Genomic DNA, 16,065 nt, shown 5'->3' with positions numbered 1-16,065 from the left:
GGAGCAAGTCATTGCTCAGGCGCAATACCTTGACTTAGTTTACACTCAGTCAGGTACATTACACGAGAAGATTCCGGATCTTCCAAAGTCGAATCAAATCGCTGCTGCTCCCTCGGGATCTCATGCCGCTGATGGTATGATTGGTATCGTGAATACAAAGAGCAAGAAGAAGTCTTCCAAGGCTTCAACTACTCCAATTATCACTTTGCCTGATTCTCCGACAGGAGAGTCTTCTCCTGAACTTACCGCCGATATTCACGCTGTAGAGTCATCTACGGCCAAATCAAAAAACGGTGGAAAGAAGAAAGGAAAGAAGAAGGCTAAAGCAGACAAGGCTCCGAAGGAGAAAACAGAAAAGTCGGAAACTAATGACGAAAAGCACAAACCTCGATATCCTTGTCTTATTTGTGAAGAGGATCATTTTACGAGCGATTGCCCTCATCGGGCCGAGGTAGTGAAAATAGTCAAAGGTTCTCCCACTCCTGCTGTGTTAAAAAATCCATTTCCGGAGCAGGAGAATAAGATGATAGGTTCTTCCTCGAATGCCAGTGAAGAACCCATTTTGATGATGTCTCATGTGAGGATTGCGACTCGATCGCAAGATTATGGTAGTAAGAATCCTGTTGATGGTAAGGAAGCAGAATCTTCTCATTCTAATCCATCAACCTCAGCTCCTGGTTCCGATCCACTACAGATCGAGAAACCTAACCCAGACTTAGTAATTAAACCGCCCGCCAAGGGTGTACTTCGAAGGTCTGCTTTCAATCCACATGCGAGAGCGGCCCAGAATTACAACATTGTTGAGGACTTAGCTGTTTCACCCTCAGCAATGTCGGCGTTAGAAGTGCTGCAATCATGTCCAGCACAACGAAAATTGCTTTTGTCGGCTATAGGAGCTGTTGATGTTCAGGATCTGAATCTAATGATCTTCGATCTAGAAAATAGTACACCGCGTCTCCCCCATCAAATGGCTTTCCAAATTCCAGTAATAGTCAAAAACAGGCCTATTCATAGGACTGTGATTGATGAGGGAGCTTCTACGTGTATTATGTCGATTCAATGTTGGAGATCCCTTGGTTCTCCTTCGTTGAACCAATCCCCCACCATCCTTAAGGCCTTTGATGGCCGTGGGTTCCTTCCGTTTGGTATTCTACAAGAATTGCCTATAGGGGTAGAAGGTAAAACCGTTAGTCTGGATGTGGAAGTGGTTGATGCCCCTCTAGACTACAACCTTCTTTTGGGTCGAAGTTGGTCATATGCTATGACAGCGGTCGTTTCATCGGTCTTCAGAGTAATTAAGTTTCCACATAACGGTAAGATCGTAACTATTGATCAGCTGACATACTTTTCATCCGACCCAGCCTCTTCAGAGAGTATCCAGCATGTCGGTAAGACGACAATCCCTTATAGGGACGTTGGTGTAGGTTTAGTTAAGGATTCCGGTTTACTGGGAACTTTTCCTCTCCCTCCACTCAGCGTAGAACCTTCGTTTGCAACAATTCATATGATTACATCAGAAAACATTATTTATGATGATCCTTGGTTTGTCCCATCTGACTCTGAGATAGACTCATTCGGTAATGCTATGCCCTTGAGTCCATATGAAATTGCTTATGAAGCTCTCATGTCTTTTACCGACTTTCATTCAACCGAGGTCGACCAAATGAATGTGGTCAGTGAAGAGTCACTTTTCACCTCACCCTTAGAACGGATAGCGTTTCCCGAAGTCGTGTCATCTGACGAACAACTTCGCGAAATCCTAAGTGTAGACGATCTACCATGGGAGGATCTCCATCACAGATCTTCGTTTTTACCTAAGGATGATGCATTTGAAAATGATTTTTCATCTATCTTTACCGCTGAATATGTCAAAGACGCTCAGGATCCAACGAAACATTCTGATTCAGAGTTGAATTTAGGGAATATTTCTCGTACTATTCCCGTTGATATTTCAGTGAAGCCCGGAATTGAGGAGAACATTCATATAGGTGCCGCATGTACAGAAGAAGAAATCCAAACTTACAAGGCCCTATTCCAAGAATTCCGCGATGTGTTTGCCTGGTCTTACGAGGAAAATGCCATTGTTGTTCATGAAATAAAGACCTACCCGGATGCTAAACCCGTCCGGCAACGGTTGCGTCAGATTCACCCTCGAAAAGCGGCTGCGATTAAAGCAGAAGTCGAAAAGCTGTTGAAAGCAGGTTTCATTTATCCGATCCCGTTAACGGATTGGGTATCGAATATTGTTCCCGTCAACAAGAAACAAGGAACAATAAGAATCTGTATCGACTATAGGGATATCAATCGAGCTTGCCCAAAAGACAACTATCCTACGCCTTATATCGATCAAATTATTGATGATTGTGCCGGAAGTGAAATGTTTTCCTTTATGGATGGTTTTTCGGGCTATAATCAAATCAATATTCTACCTGCCGATCAACCAAAAACGGCATTCATTTGTCCATGGGGAACATTTGCTTATTGCAAATTACCTTTTGGGCTTAAGAATGCCGGGGCCACTTTTCAACGGGCGATGTCTTACGCATTTCACGACATCAAGCACATTGTGCAACCGTATCTCGATGATTTGCCTGCTCATTCTTTACGTCGAGCTGATCACCTTGTCCACCTACGAGCAATCTTTATGAGGTGTAGGCATTATCGAATTCGGTTGAATCCCCACAAGTGTGTTTTCTGTATAGAAACAGGTCGATTGCTGGGATTTGTTGTTTCAAAAGCCGGCATTCGCGTCGATCCCTCGAAAGTCGAGGCTATCATCAAATTGCCTCCTCCTTCGAGTTTGCGCCAACTCCAAAGTTTGCAAGGGAAAGCGAACTTTTTACGCCGATTCATCCCAAACTACGCCGAGGTCACTAAAGTTTTTACACGGTTGTTGAAACAGAACGTTCAATTCTTTTGGGACGAGATTGCCCAACAATCTTTTGATGCACTTAAACACGCGTTGACCCATGCACCGTTGTTGCATCCTCCCAACTACAACCAGGACTACTTCTTATACCTCGCAGCTTCACATTCCACCATTGGAATGGTGTTAGTTCAAGAAGATGAATTCGGAGCGGAACATGTGATATATTATCTCAGTAGGACCTTAAATCCCACTGAGCTAAAATATTCGCATGTGGAGAAATTGGCCCTGGCAGCCGTTCAAGCTGTCCAGCGTTTCCGTCACTACATTCTTCTCCGTAAAACTACAGTTATTTCGGATTGCAACCCTATGATTTATATTTTGACAAAACAACTGCTAGGGGGCAAGTACTCTAAATGGATCGTTATCCTGCAAGAGTTCGACTTGGAGTTCGAGAAGTCCAAGTCTAAGAAATCCTTAGTTTTTGCGGAATTGATGTGTGATTTCCCGCGTACTGATACAGAGACTGTGGCAGAAGAGTCCATTGCGGACGAATCTTTGTTTCTTATCAGTACTGTAGATCCGTGGTACGGGGATATAATCATCTATCTCCAAACCCAAACCTTTCGTCCTGAAGCTTCAAAGGCGGAACGTCGAAAAATTCGGTTTCAATCCCAGCCATACAAAATTATTGGAGATACACTTTATCGCCGGGGGGCAGACTTAGTTTTTCGACGTTGTCTAACTCACGAAGAGGCTGAGAGAGTTTTGAATGATTGTCACTCTGGAGCATGTGGCGGTCATATGTCTGGGTATGCCACAGCTCAGAAGGTGTTGCGCACTGGTTACTTCTGGCCATCCATGTTTAAAGATTGTATCATTGCAGTCCGGAAGTGCCACAACTGCCAAGTGTTTGATCGAAAGATGTGCGCACCGCCTGCTCCTCTCCACCCTATAATTGCCGTTGGTCCATTCGCCAAATGGGGTATCGACTTTATTACTTGTAACCCTCACTCGGCCGGGGGGCATGCGTATATCATCCTCGCAGTTGATTATTTCACTAAATGGGCCGAGGCGATGCCTACATTCGACGCAAGCGGCAAAACAGCTGCAGTTTTCATATTCAATCATATAATAACTAGGTTTGGTGTCCCACAAGCAATCATTACTGACCATGGGAGCCATTTTCGAAACACCATGATGACTGAACTTACAAGCCAGCTTGGTTTGCGCCACGACAGCTCTACTCCTTATTATCCGCAAGCCAACGGTTTGGTTGAGTCTATCAACAAAGTTCTGGTTATCATGATCCGACGAACCATTGGTATTCATCGGTCGAATTGGCACAACATGTTATTTTCGGCGCTATGGGCATACCGAACCTCAGTGAAAACCTCAACAGGGTTCACTCCTTTCCAGCTAGTTTATGGCTTGGAAGCAGTGTTACCCATTGAATGTGAAATCCCATCACTTCAAATGGCTGTCGAATTACTCCCAGCTACTTCCGAAGAGGAGAAACATTTATTGTACTTAGCTAAATTAGATAAGACTCGACGTGACGCTACATTGGCAATCGAGACTCACGCGAAGCGAATGAAAGCTCAGTATGATAGAAATGTGACCCCTCGAAGTTTTCCGGAGGGAGACCTAGTGCTTTTATATGATCAAGCTAACGATAAGCTAGGTGCTGGAAAATTCGTTCCTATGTGGCATGGACCCTATATTGTAAAGCGAAAGCTAGCAAAAGGGGCTTATGAGCTGGTAGATTTTGATGGGGACTCTTTGGGTAAACCCAGAAATGGACTTTACCTAAAGAGGTATTATGCTTAAAAGGTGGGTATGGAGAATTTTTAGTTAGGTTAGGTTTTCTTTCTAGCTAGTATGATTGTTAGTTAGTCAGTGTGCTTAGCTTAGTGAGTGTGTTTTTCGTCGTTATTCTGGCTTATCTTGGTTTTACTCTTGATATTACAGATGTCGACGCCTCTCCAAACATACATTGGATTTGCTGATGGTGCTTGTCGTAGTACACGGAATATCTCTTCCGCAGCTTGGGTTATCTATTCACCCTCTGACGAGTTAGTTTCTATGCATGGGGTAAGCCTCGGTCAAACAACGAATAACATTGCAGAATACAGTGCAGTGGTTGAATTATTATCCGAATCTATTTCATTTGGAATTCGACGTTTGATAGTGAGGTTAGATTCTGAACTTGTTGTATTACAGCTTAATAGAGTTTATGCCATTAGAAATCCTGTGTTATTAAGGTTGTTTTTGAGAGTGCGTCTCTTGGAACGTGAATTTGATTACATTGAATATCAGCATATTCCAAGGTCCTTAAATACATTAGCAGATGCAATTGCTTCTCGAGTGTTGGACAGACATTTACGATAATCATGCAAGTAAATTTAAAAACATTTCATCATACATGTTAAACAAGACAAGCCGATAATAGTGATATATATATAGATAGGAGTGTGTCAAAAAATATACATCGTCTTCGATCATAGGTTGAAAAACACCTTATGATCGGCAAAAATGATAGAGTACAAAAAGTCAAAAATGTCACATGTGTCTACAAAGTGACTAGCCAATCACTGGTGGTGCTCCCTGTACGACACCACTGCATGGGCTACCTTGCGCAAAAATCTCCTAAACGGTCCAGGGACCGCGACTACATAGCGCTGAAGTCTGATAGGAATGTCATCCATAGTAGTCTCAGGTATATCCGCCGTCAGACGCTGTAGATCATGCTCCAACTCAGCTAGTACCTCTGCAGCCGCCGTGTCCTGTAGGGCTGGTACCGGTGCAACTGGATGTCTCCTCTCAAAAGGCCGGAGGTTGGCTGGACGCTGTGGACCAACATCTGCATTTTGAAAATTTTACTGTCAGTTTTGAGACGATATATATAAAAAAAAAAAAAAAAAAAATACATAATTTGAAAACTCGTGAAAAATAAAGTACCTCTGTCATCCCATTGTTCTCCCTGTGGAAGAACCATGTCCGGATCATGTCGAAAATCTACTCCGGCGTACGAAAAGTCCTGGATCGAGAAAACCTGGTCCTCCAACCAGTGAAAGTAACTATCAGAAAATCGAACAACTGCCGCGCCCTCGTCAGGATGCCGGGCCATCACCGCAACCCATCGTACCAGCTTTGGCTCCCAAGGACCCAAGATATCAACAGTGAGTTGCTGAGGGATCAGCATCGGAACTCTCTCTAAGGCAAAACTCACGACTAAAGGCCCATATCCAAAAGTTTTCAGTCGTCCGTTCTTTGCCTTAGTCAGTTGGCTCTTCATATTAGCCGACACAGCATCACACCAGTTGAAAATGGTGCCTTGGTAACAGTCAATTGCCATCCGCATTTGAGACCCAGAAGCAATGTGCAAAGCGGCCGCGCCGCAAATTCTGGTAACCGTGAAAGCAATAACTTTGAGTTCACGTAGAGAGATGTGTTTGATCTCCACGCCTTTCAAATGGTGTGCACCAATCTTCCCGGAGACTAACAAGGGATTGGCCACCCGGCCTAGTCCCGGCTAGATTGAGTTGCTCGCCTCTGTTTGGCAAGCCAGTGAGAAAGTATACATCCGAGGGCTCTATCTCGAGCTGGTGCCCTCCTATGTAAAAGCATTGCTCTTGAACGTTCCATCTCTCAACCAGCCATTCTAAGAATCTTACCTGAGCCCTCATGCCCGGTATGGCCCAGTATTTGTATAACCCGCATGCTTTTAGGGCATCCAGGGAAGGTTGGTGTTCTATTGCAGCTTCATCAACCTCTTCGTGCTCTCTTTCTCTCCAATCCAACATGGTGAGTGCCCTACACACCAAGAAATGATGATTAGAATTAATTTGGGGAAATTTGAATGGTCATTTGTGAGGATTGGGGTTTCAATTTCCGCGTTCCACGGAGGACGCACCCCGCGTTTGGAACACAGGGCGTCGGGACGCAGCTGGCCTGAAGGTGGGCTGCGTCCCCCGACCATTTTCCTGTATAGGAAAAAGTCGGGGGACGCAGGTCACCCGAAGGGCACCTGCGTCCACCGAGGAGCGCATTTTGAAACCTAAACCCTCCCAAAAAACAAAACTAAAACCTAAAAAACAATTTTAATCGGATAGAAATGAAGAGTAAGATGTTGTAAAATACCTGGAAGAGACGGTGTTCGATTCTGACGGTCGGATTTTCCGCAGCGACCACGGGAAGTTTCTTGTCAAAAGCTCCTTTTTCAACCTCAACAGTCAAACGGTAAAAATGACATGGTAAAAAGTCTTTTTATAGGTTTTTTGGATGAATTTGTTCATTTTTCACCATGGAAAGATATTTTTCGATGTATTTTTGCCTATCTTAAACAGGTATGAGTAATGTGTCGCTTTTGTGCAGGACAAAGGGACTTAGAGGGAAAATTGTCATTTTTCACGAACCAAAATATCAGAGTCATCTTTTAAGCCCTTTTCTGACTCCTAAAATATGAAAAGATTGCCGAGCGTTTCTTTTACACTCGTTAAAACGGAATTAAAAGACGGTCCCCTTATAGCTCTTTTCTGACTGTAAAATCAGGAAAAGATTGCCGGGTTTTTGTCGTTTCAAACTCGATACGGAAGTAAAACGACGTGTCCTTGATCGCTTTTTACTTTTCAGGTCAGTGGCACTAATTATGAAAGTACTCCTTGGTCGCAAGATCAAGCGGTTCCCCCAGGTATTATTTTATACTTTTTCGGGCTTGAGGGACACAAATCTACGAAAAAGTTCAACTTGGAGTCTTCTTAAGTTTTTCAGACTCTCTAAAATTGAAAAACACCGAGTTTCTCCTATACTGGGCTCGTTAAAAATTTCACAGTAAAGGACCTGTTCAATTACAAACAGGAACAAACCACTCCTTCCTAGGGTTCGAATCAAAACTAGGTTGGACTCATCCGAAGGATGAGCTTATAATCAAGCACATGTTATCCTCCTCAAGCTTGTTAAAAAAAAGAGGTACTTGCCAGAAATGGTGGGGGAAAAGAGAGAAGAATGAGCCTATTTGTTACCTTTTGTCTCAAAAGAAACTTTATTACCACTCTTGAACACGACATTTTTCATTCACCTGGGTTGGGAAATCTTTTACCTCACAGTTGATCAAACCACCTTTGAAAGTCTTTAACCGGGTTTCGGGGATTAACTTTGAGTTATTCGTCACCAAGCCATCTGTCGTGTTGTTATGTGTTCAAGAGGTCTGCAAGCAAAACTTTCATCTGCAAAATACTTGTCATCCATTTGACCATCCCTGAGTCAGTCCTTACAGCAACATTTCTTCAACTTGAACAATGATTTCGTGTTGCGGGCTTGCCTGCAACGGGTCGCTTTCTATCGACATCAGCACATTATCTAGAGAGATGACTTAGAAATCGTCAGTACCTTGAAGTCTGCATGCATCAATGGCAGGTTTCTTGCCTTTGACGTCAGTTTACATCATTGACTTTCGATCGAAGGATTCCGTGAAATGTTCGACATCAACTCATTCATTCACATCTCATGGATTGTACTGGGTACTTTGAGAACCATTGACATTACTGGTGGTCTCTCTCACGCTTGTTAACAGTTTACATCATTGACTGGTAATCAAGTGGTTTCTACCATGTTCGACATCAACTCATTTATTCGCATGGCTAGAATCGTACCAATTCGGGAAGTAGAGATGAAGACCCTGGATCTAGTTTCCACCATCCAGGCTGCGAGGAGTTTTGTATTCATTATCTAAGTAGACTAATCATAAACAAATGGCTGCGTCCATACTGTGTCTACAAAAGTCTATGATTGTGATGTACTGCAAGATCATTCCTGTATCAGAGTAGTTAGTCTGTTAGTTAAAGTTTTGATCTGAGTATGGGAATGCCTACCTCAGTAATGGTATAATCTTAAACAAGTATTTTGTGTTGAAAATTGCAGGTTCTGACCAGGCTCTCCACGGGATAATCCTTGAAATGATAAAGCGCTTCACCCTTCCTAGATATTACAAACCCTAATCTATTCCAGGCTTCGCACTTTAGGGGGCAATCTGTTACACTAAAAAATGTCACCATGACTATTTACAGTTAGTATGGCTCAATCAACAGTCATGCTACCCTCTTAGGCAAGTCTTATGCCTCTGCTCTCCATGTCAAACTCCAAAAAGAGAGAAAGTCTTGTATAAATGTATTTATCTCTGGGGACGCAGGTTCTCTCAAACTTACCTGCGGGGACGCTCCCAATGTTCACAAAAGCTGCGTCCAAAGACGCTCTGTATGTAAAGGGACAGGTGCGTCCCCCTGTAAAAGTTAGAATGCGCAAGTTTCATCTTTAAAAAGTTACTTGTGGTCATTTCTAGAGCATTCTAGAAGGTTGTTCGACGTGTATTGGGCGCCTCCAGATGGTTCATGCACTCCTATCAAAGAGGAACTTATCCCATCAATAAGGGAGCTATCCCATCCAAAGAGGGGACTATCCCATTGATGGTGGACCTGATTAACCTCCTCTTGAGTACTATAAATACAGGCATTGGGCCAGAAGGAGGAGAGGTTGAAGCTATACATTTTCTAAGGGTAAATGCTGCAGGAATTAGGACTCCCATTTAGAAGCTTGTGAGGAGAGATTGCCATCTTTGCTTGTTCTATTTGGAAGTGGGTGAGCTTTGTCAAAGTAGAGGAAGACTCTTGTGGACCCTGGAAGGAGCTTGCACAACACCAAGGCTCAGGTTGTAATGGTTCCTTTTGATTACCTTTAATGCAAATTGGTCCATTCTTCTCAATAACTTGTTGTTTATGGGTTATTTCATGTACTCCTTGGTCTATATGTTGAATATGCTTTGTTTTATGTTATAATCAGGTGCTATTTAATTGTTTGACTGTTGGTGATTACAGGTTTTGAAGAAAAGGAGGAGCTCATCCAGATCAACAAAGCTTGGACTTCTACAACAGCGTTTGGACAAAGGTAAGAACGAAACACTTGATTTCTCATATCATAATGCATGTTTAGAGAAGGATAGCTCCAGTTTGTTTTGTTTGTCATTAGAATGTCTTAGACTTCTAGGAAGGTCGGTTGTGTCCGCACTCTTGACTGATTCCGTGTGACAGGGCTGATGGTGGAAAAAAGGTGAAGAAGTGGGTATGGAGGTGAGATAAGGGTGTGAGGAGGTCTAGGACTTGGCAAATGAAGCGGGTGAGTGATAAGGATGGTTGGATTTGTTCAAGGAGGGGTAGAGCAATGTTGCACAAAAATATGGAAGTTAGGTCAAAGTGAGGGAACGTGGAAAATGTGAGGCAAGAATCAAAGTTGGATGACAGAGCACATGGTATTGATAGAGTAGGGGTAGGCAAAAAGGTATCACAGGTGCTCTGCAAGTTATTTCCCAAACTATTCAATCAAAGACTCGTAAAACCAAAGACCTGGCTACTTTAACCTAATCTTACCTGAATATCAGCAAAGAAAATGAACAGAAGTTTATTTGCAATGAAATCATGTGAAATAGCTATGAAAACTAAGAAATCATGAACCTGAGCATGTAACCACAACTGGTATCAACTTCTGCAGATGAGAATTTAACACTAACAATTGCATGATGAAGCAAATACAGTGTTTTTGGTGGCGGCAAGGACACCTTAGTCTCAGCTCATGGTCCCACAGAGGGAGAGGTGAGATCAGGGGTGCTTGATGGCCTTTTTCTGAAGATCTTCTCTATTATTAACCTATCAAATCAATCTGAACATGAAAATCCTTTTTAATCATCAACAATGACCTAGGTAACCAAGCAAGACTGTAATCTACTTAACAGAAATTATTTTGCAAAGACATTAAAAACATATAATAGTACACGAAGGAGGCCTTGGCACTTGGGTTGGTCCCAACCCCAAGAGCTACAAGCTCCTAAGAAAAAGCTCAGAACTGATGCCAAATGAAACTGATTTCCATTATTCAAAAATAACCATGTCACAAAGAAAGTTGTACAGCATAAGCTACAAAATGAGCTGAAAAACTAACAGCACTATAGTGCAAAAAAAAACTGCTCAAAAAGTAACCTACGAAGGCTGGAAGCCTTCATATTTATGCACTATGAGGGTCTCCAACATCCCTCCTTAACTCGAGGGGCTCGGCTGCTCGAACTGCCAGTGATCAGTCACTTTACACAAAACTGCTCGGTTGCACTTGGGAATCCTTTTTCAGTGGCCTGCTGAACTCCGAGCTGAGGGTGGAGAATTCGAGGAAGGGGCCATTTAGTGTAGGAGACACCCTTTCTATGAATCCTCACCCTTGTTCTTTCATGCTTGGCTGTCATCTGGCTCATAAATGCTTGGCCTTGGTCCAAAATTTGTCCAAAAATCTACAATAACCACGTGTTAGCCTTCTTGGTTAAGTGACTATTCTCATTTGCTCAACTAACATAAATATACTCAAAAAACATGCATAAACTATGAAAAATGGTGGATTGATGAAGAACAATAGGCAAAATGAGCCCAATAAGATACCCATTTTTGGGGCTCATCATCACCCCCCTGCTAAATGGGTTGCTCATCCTCTGAGCAACTAATCTAGCTCATCATCCTTGATAGCTTTGACTACCCTCTCACGTCCCAGGCTTCTGAGGTGATGTCTTCTTCCCGGTCATGAAACCCTGCTTTTCTTTCCACTTTCTCCCACTGCCTGTTTTCCTCTTCTTCCTTAACTCCTTCTAGCAGTCCCAAAAGCAAGGGAGGACTGAACTTTAGGCCGATCCAATTGCCCTGCAGATTTTGCATTGACTGTTTATAGAGGGGTACCATTGCCAAGGCCTCCCTCATCCTGGTTGGAGAGTGGTATTCTCTTATCTTCAAACTGTGGGGTAGTGTGTTCCACCTCCTTGTGCAAGCATGAAGGCAGTTATCCCCCAACAGTCTCTCCATGTCCTCAAAGTGGGCAATAGCTTGAGCTTTTCGTTCAATATAATCTGGTAACTCCTAAGGGTTGTTGGCCAAGTGCTGGTGGGCGCTTATCAATGCTGAGGGATCGTCCGGCACTGATCATTAATGGTTCACTGAGTTCCCTGTTCATAATGTCTCGGACCTCTACTACCCTTTTTTCCTCATGATTCAACCAAGAGGCCATGGCCATAAGTTGCACATCTCCTACCATAGTGTTGGGATCCCACAAATTCATATTTGGAAGGGCCAAGTTGTGAAAATAAAACTCTGATAATTTAGCCTTGTCTTCTAATGAGCCACTGTCACATAAAGCCATAAATTGATGATAGTTTTGAAATGGAGTAGTGCCCCTTTGGGCCAAGTTGTTAATCTGGAACTGCAACCATTGATCTTTAAGGTACAAAGCGTATGACTTGGCAGGATGCCTACACTGTATGGCCTCTATTGCCCAGCTGGCCATGTAGGCCAGTTGAGCTTCCTTCTCATATACCTGTTGCCTTAGAGACTGTATCTCTTCTGCTGCCTGCAACTCCTTCTCCTGTAGTTGTTTTGTTAGTGCCTCGATCCCAGCCTGCAGCCCATCCTTTCTTTGCTGTTCTTCCAAGGTTTCTTTGTCTGTTGGAGACTTTTCCCGTTGTTGTTTTTCTCCTAGAATGGAGGGCCTGTCTTCCTTATGGATTCCGTGTAGCTGTAGCTGCTGTTTCAGCAGCTCGTTCTCTTCCTATAGTTTGGCCCTCTAAATTCTTTCCACATGCTTCACCATGGCCAATTCTTTCCTTGACTCCCTGAGTTGTTCTTCTACGGGGCCTATGTCTGCCACACCCTTGGACTTGGCAATCCTCATCCAAGTATGATTCCTAATTCTTTCTTCCTCCAGTGCAAAGAATAGTGGCACCGCAGATTTCTAGGGAATTATTTTCCCAGCTTCTAACAGGTTATAGTATGTGCCCAAACTGGGCTGAGGGCTTGGTTCCAATATTTCCTCTGTCCTTTCTTCTTCCTGTGGTTGTTTGGTTGCCTTTTCCTCCATTTTCTCAGTCTCTTATAGCTTAGCCCGAATTTCTTGTAGAGATTTCTTAGCTTCCTGTAGAACTGTCTTTGAGTCCATTGTCTCCAGTCTTTCTCTCCAGGTGGAAGTTTTTGGGCTTCCTCGCTCAAAGGCGATGGAAATCTTTGAAGGAGACCCTTCCTTTGGTTTAGAGGTTGTGTCCTCAATGATAATTGGCTCCTTTGACTGCAGCTGGGGTTTGCCTACTTTGATCCGTGTGCTCCGTCTTGCTCTAAAGTAGATGGAGGTTTGCCTCTTTCGCTTCCCTTTTTGTTTTGGAGGTTTTTTTAAGGTGGCCAGCACAGTTGCTGCCTCTCTTGCCAATATTTCCGGTGATTTCCCTCTTTGCTGTTCTGTTTCCATGCTTCCTGTAGAAGCCTCTGTGTCAACTGTTTCTGCCTGTATTGTGGCCATTTCAGGATCTGTCTTTGCCTTTTGTTTTGGTGTGACTGTTGTGGCTATGCCAGCCTTTACTTGGGATGTTTCTGCCTTCTCTTCTCTCCTTTGCAGTCTCTTTTCCCTTGGTGTTTGTGCTGTTGTTCCTTGCTCTGTTTTAGGCTCAGCAATTTGGCCCTTTCCCTCTTTCTCTTTTTGTCCTTCTTGTGCTTGTTTTTCCTGTGTTTCTTTACCACTGGTTTTCTCTCCTGCTTCAGTGTGTTCCCCTTCTTCACTGCTGGATGAGGTGATCTCCTTGGCTAGAATTCTAATATCGTCATCTTTGGTCATGTTTCGGAAAATTTCCCAAGAGAGGGGGACAGTGTAGGTGTGGAGGGAATCTTCCACTAAAATTTTGATGAGCCCATGATGGGCTAACTGATCCGGTGTCCCTTCCTTCAATTTTGTGCCACATTCACTTAATGACTGTAGAAGAAAATAGGGGATGCTCAACTTCTCTTCCAGAGGTAAATCCATTCCATGTCTTAGTTCATTCAGCAACCTAAAATGATAGCCATAGACAATGCTAAACCTCCCTTCACAGGTAATGTATTTCATGATTTGGAAACTGACTTCACTCCAAAGAGGAGGTAATCTGGTTCTCCGGACCCCGTTCTTGTCTTCTACAGGATGTTCCTCAGGCAAGAAGAATGCTTTCTTGGCTGCTTGGCCCAATGAACTTTCTTCTTTGCTCCAAGGGAGCCCTAATGGGAGACCAGTAACACGACTGATGAGCTCAGGGGTAACTTCTAGAGTCAAACCCCTAAAATTCACTGTGGCCTGTGTCTTTGATTTAGGTTTTAGGGACATTAAGAATTCCTCCGTTATCTCATCGTCATGACCCTGAATTTTGTCACAAAAGGACATCCAGTTGGCGTGGGTGAAGAGGTCCACCACCTTTGGATGCTCACGCAACTTGCAGGGATCCGAAGGTTCTTTCCTGATAAACCCTCCTGGCATGGTGAGAGTGCCATGTTTTATGCTCTAATCAGACAAGGGAATGTTGTTTATGGATTTCTCCCCTGAACTTTGAGAAGGGATTTCAACTATCAATTAGCACCAATTCCCTGGCTTTAAGGCTATTGCTACCCAGAACTTGGTTGTCCGTTTATGAAGGAAGAAATTGGGTTTCCACAGACAAAGTACAGAGCTCAATGTTTATTCTCAGCATACATACAAACATGCAAATTCAAATTCTTCATACACAGGCTAGCCCTCACAGTTGCGTATCTTTCCTACAGGAGAATTTTTTTCTTTTTTTAACAGGAACTGTGGAGGAGAATTTTGACGTAAAAATGACTGAGGAATATCGTGCAACACACAGGCAAACTGCTATTTCCAACTCACAGGCGGATTTTTCTCGGACTCCCCAATTTGAAATAGTTCAATTCACCACCTTTTTGAAACATACCATGCATGGAAGAGTGTTTTCGAGCCTAACTCTCTTGGAACTCCAAATTTGACGAAGAAAAGTCCAGGCTTCCCTGCTCCAGAAAGCTGTGCCATATTTCCTATAAAGCTTCTTCCTGTAGAACTCTTGCCGGCTTCTATAGGATGTCATTGTGCCTCTAAACGAGCCCGATACGCGGGAGATTTTTTTGAACAGGCTGAAAAACTCAATGGAGGATGACGGGTTAATAGATTTTGGACGCAGAGAACACGTACTTCAGCTGAGGACGTTGCAAGTGCAATGAACAGCGGGTGGTGAGAGTCTTCAGCCGAGTATCTTTTAACTGCGGTGCAATTCGTGGTGAGGGAATGAGGTGGCCGGACCGAACCGTTGAGCTAACGTCATGGCCATCATGTTTCTGCATGTCTCTGACCGCCATCACCTCCCCTCTGCCATTAACCGCTGCCACCACTGCCAGTCCCGACGATTTTCCCCAACTGGACACTCCACACGTGTCAACCACACATCTCGGCAGCAAATTTGAACGTAACTGAGCTTGTTCGGATCCCACGAAGCTATGTAACTGGCTGAGGATGGCCAGTTGACTGGCCACCAATCCCATTCAATCCGAACCATTTTCACAGTCATGCAGTTTTTGAAATATAGTTTATGCAATTGATGAATGATTTTAGACACTTACCCGCGTGGCCGTGGACGCGTTATGCAGACTTTGGGTCTTGGAACCACTGCTTCGCTTGCTATTGCCTCGTGCACAGGTGTTAGAACCCATTCCTTCATTTGTTGATGTTGTATGCACGGGTTTTGGAACCCGATCCTTCGGTTATCAATGCTGCATGCACAGGTTCTGTTGGGTTTCGACTGCCGGGGATGTTTTCACGTCCAAGAGGAGCCTTTTGCATGTTCCCTTTGTTGATATTGGTTGTCCCTGCCTCCAAAGTATGTCTTCCAGAGGGATCAGCTGCTACAGGATTCCCGTAGGATGTCCTGTAGCTGCTTCTCCTCCTGGGATGCAGGCTAAATGAGCAGGGCTATATTGCGGACAAGGGATTCATTGATGAAGAGTATAGATGGAGTTTGGACAAGTAGGGTGAGGGAGACTTTGTTACTTGACTTGTCACTAAAAAATTTTGCTGTCAATCTGAGGAAAATAGGGTTTCTTGTATGACTATGCAGGAACACATAACCAGGTGGGTGAGGGAGCTATAAAGAGATGGAACAGGGTGCCATATGGTGATGGGTGGAAACAGGGGTGGCTGCAAGCCTAACAAATAGATTCCAACCTTTATATTCCCCTCCAAGATAGATTTTGGCTTGCCCGAAAGTTCTACAGGATGTTTCCTATAGAAGACATAAACTGCCTGTAGAATAGGCAGAACTTCCTGTAGAAGGTGAAATCTAC

The sequence above is a fragment of the Pinus tabuliformis genome, chromosome 2_1 (genome assembly GCF_031772625.1).
Source record: "Pinus tabuliformis cultivar Carrire ecotype Pingquan chromosome 2_1, CPIR1, whole genome shotgun sequence".
Taxonomy (NCBI): domain Eukaryota; kingdom Viridiplantae; phylum Streptophyta; class Pinopsida; order Pinales; family Pinaceae; genus Pinus; species Pinus tabuliformis.
The sequence above is the reverse complement of the archived record's forward strand: the minus strand, read 5'-3'. Positions refer to the sequence as shown.